Genomic DNA, 4,123 nt, shown 5'->3' on the forward strand with positions numbered 1-4,123 from the left:
ATATATATATATATATATATATATATATATATATATATATATATATATATATATATATTAGTAGTAACATAAAGCCTAACACACATTGTGCTGCGGAATGCTGAATGTTATTAGTCTTTAATTTAGTGCAATTACAATAAAGATATGAAATTTTACGAATCTCAATTTTGTTTGACGACTTTGAGTTTTCAATTTAACAACTACGTAATGGTACACTTCGTGAGAATATGGCTTGTGATGCGAACGGAATGAGAATAGAAATGGTAACGAATAAGCTGTTAAGTTAAAAATTTGAAATACTTTTACTAAAATCCAAATTTCTGACAACACCGTAATAAGTATCTTATTGCGCGATTCAACTTTTATTCATTTAAAATAGTCAATCGGAAATTTAAATCAATCAATCGAAATTTTAAAATGGTTCGTCGTAAAAAACGTCGCAATATGACGGAAAGTAAGTTCTTTATCTCGTATGAATTGTACTATATAAGGGTACACTGAGAGCTGTACAGCTGTTTTCCTTTGAGTTTTGTGTCTTAGATTTAATCAATTTTTTTTTTTTATATATACAGAGGCCGATAAATTATTTTCAAGTGGATTTTTTTATACTATCTAAAATAAACAAGCTTTAAGCTCAATCTTACAAAAAGTGCTAACCGACTCTTAAAGTCAGATATTTTCTCTACACAATTTTTTTTTATACAGACGGTCTGAACGTATTATGCATCAAAATTACTAATAAATTACATTTTAACTGTGTTTTGTCTTTTTCTTTCTATTTAAGAATTTGAATTGGAAGAAAGAGACGAATACCAAAAATTAAAATGACTTTATTTTAAACGTTTGAATAAAATGGCAACTTATATTGGATTTACAATTGCGTCTCACTTGGTTCTTATCCGTGAATATTTAATATTGCATTTATAATACTTTTAAGTATTGAAAAAAAAAATAGATGTCACATTTATTTTAAAGTAGGTTTCATGAAGTTTTATATCTTTACCGATTACAGTAGAATCTTGATTATTTGAATCAAATAAAACTAGAACTTCCGTATAATCGAAAATGCGAATAATCGATTCTAAAGTCAAATCAAACAATTAATCAATTTTAATTTTTTTTTTTATAATGTAGAGGGTTTTATCTACGTCATTTAGACAATACCATATAAAAAAATATGAGCTATTATCATAATGGATTATATAACACCTATGTAATTTAAAATTTTGTTTGGAAATAACTAGTTATTAATTTATGACGTAATAAATCAAATCTTTTATGAGCCGTGAAGAGTAAGTCCGGATAATCGAGTTTCTACTGTATAATTTCTTTATACTTACTATATTTAGTAAACAGTCTTAGCATGTCTTTGGAAACAACAGCTGATAAAAATAGTTTTAATAGAAAGGATTTGTGTTAATTGATTTTTTATTTTTTTTATTTTTGACTCTTATTCTATACCTAACATAAATAAAAAAAAACGTGGCAAAATTGTTTATTGAAAGCAGTATACCATAAAAGTAAGCTTGAATTGCAATTATGATTGTATTATAGCAGTATTCGTAATGAATTGATGATTATGTGAATTCTTAGACATTACCCCTTCACCTGCTGCATTAATTCTCACGGGAGTTCCCAGAAAACAGCTGTCCACTTTATAAATTTTCACAATAAAAATGAATTCGCATTTCAGGTTTTATTTTAAATGGCTAAAGCCTTGTGTTTGTTGATCAATCATTCAATCAGGATCAGTTTCCGTTTTTAGAATTGTAATCAACGACGTATTTATTATATTTTTGCTATATCTCAACCCTATTTAAATTCAGTCAGTGTTGCCACACTGGAAATTTGTTTTTAACTTTTTTAACAGATTTATGTATAAAATACGTAGAATGATATATTCCGTCAGTTAAAGTATGGTGTGGACGACAGATTGCAAAAACCATAAGAAAAAAATACGTAAAGGCAGTTTATGGATTCAATCAGATGAGCTACATAGTTATGGTACAATAAAATTGCCAATAAGTTAGCTGTCATCCGCATCGTGCTACAGTGAACAGAGTATATCTGTTGCAAAAAGAATCATATGAATCGGTTCAGAGTTAGCGAAGGTGACGCGTAATTTTATTACAAAAAATACAATCTAATTGCAAACCTTTTAGAATTTGTTAGAAATGATGTTAATGCGGTTTTATGTGAAGACTAGAAAATGAATTAAAAAAATTGGCGTATGTGTCAACTTTTTAATATTTACCAATGACAAAACGTCATGTGAGTTATGTATGTGTTTTTATTGTATGGAAATGCGCGAATATCACAATATCATTTTATAATGTTAAAATCTTGTAAATATTAGTTCTAAATAAACTTATTGTAAGTTTTATTATCATTTTAAGATATAATAGATATTTGTATTTGTAAGATATGTTTAGATGTGTTTGTTTTACCATAATATGTCTATCGACCGGCTAATTTGAATAGGTGTTCTAGTGCATACGCACGATAAGCATTTATATACGCCTCTTTAAAATGGTCGGGTTTCATTAGTCATCTATATATAAAATATTGTAATAATAGTATATAAGAGATGATGCTTTTCACCGGCATATTTACTTTTTATTTAATAAATATTGGCTTACTATTTTCCTTTGCCAATATACGAGGCATTATTATATATATTTTTTTTAATTAAATATAAACGTTGAATAGATAACGCAAGTTTGTCGCTCTATAAGACAAGGCGGTGACAGGAAAATTTTGGCGGGAAACCACAGAGTGAATGTAGTTGAATTTTTTTGGTTGATATTGCAAATCTAAGAACAAGGAATTACATAGAAGGAGTGATAAAACTGTCAATTCATAGCAGGCTAGTGTATAGAAAATGTTATACGGCCGTATAACTCTACTATATTTAGATACAATCTGCTCGCATACTTTCTACATAAACTGTGTCGAATATATAATCTAGTGATGTAAAATGACAAATAATTGACATATCAAACATTTTCTATACTCTAGTCTGCTATGAATTGAGAAAAATAGCAACTGATGGTGTATCTTTTGTCCTCTTTTTACTAATTATATTTGCATAAGAAGAAATGAGGCAACCATATGATTTACAGTTTTTATTTCATGATTCCTTCTATGTAAAATTCCTTGTTCTTAGTTGCGAATACGCGGGTTTATTGAAATATAGACCCTGTTTTGAATAAGTAAAGGGTCGTGTCAAAGCAAATGGTAGGGAGTCCTTTATTGCGGTATTACTGTTCTAGTGGACTCCATTGTGATAAGTGCCTTGATTGGTTCTACGTCAAAATCTTGCATAAATGCTATATCAACATTCTAATAAAATTAAAGGGAGTAAAAAGAAATGAGATAAAGAGCATTATGGGCATTGTTCCTTTGCCTCCGTCTTATAGAATAAAAATATCAAAAAAAATGTGCCACATATTTAATTAAAAATAAGTTTTATTGAGATATTTGAGGAGGAAATTGCATGATAGTAACCGTCCATAGGCGGGTCAGTCAACCTGCGTTTTCTATTCGGCTCGAAAGCCCAGATTTTTGGGAAATAAATACGCTACAGTTAGCTACAGCTCTTTAACTGTCGATATTAAAAATAAATTTGTTTTCTTTATATCACTTACAGCAACTACATCGATTGAAAATTGTTTCCACTTGTTTGAATTTTGCAATATTTAAAATACTAAATAATAAATTTTAAAATAAAAAAAGTCTTGGATATTTTCAGGTCTTTAAGAGGCATAATATTTGAAAAGTCATGATAATATAAAAGGGCCTGTTTCATAATCAACAAGTAAATTGATGGAGTTACTTTGAGTAAATTGGTAGCTCGCGTGTAGCTTTGTTATTCAGTCATGTGAAACATAAATGGAGATGTATGAGGTAATAACCAAACAATTTCAGCTGATTTTGTAGTTTTATTCATTTAGTAACTAAATAAACCTTTACTTGTATATTGTAAAACAGGCCTGAACATAGAGGAATACAATGTATTTTATATTTTACTACTTATTTTTGTCGGAAATTATTTCTACCACTAAGTATACCAATAGTTAAAATTTTGTAATGTCTATCGTTACATATTTTATAGTAACTTAAG

Source organism: Galleria mellonella, unplaced genomic scaffold (genome assembly GCF_026898425.1).
Source record: "Galleria mellonella isolate WM207_F2 unplaced genomic scaffold, CSIRO_AGI_GalMel_v1 utg312, whole genome shotgun sequence".
In the NCBI taxonomy this organism is placed as follows: Eukaryota; Metazoa; Arthropoda; class Insecta; order Lepidoptera; family Pyralidae; genus Galleria; species Galleria mellonella.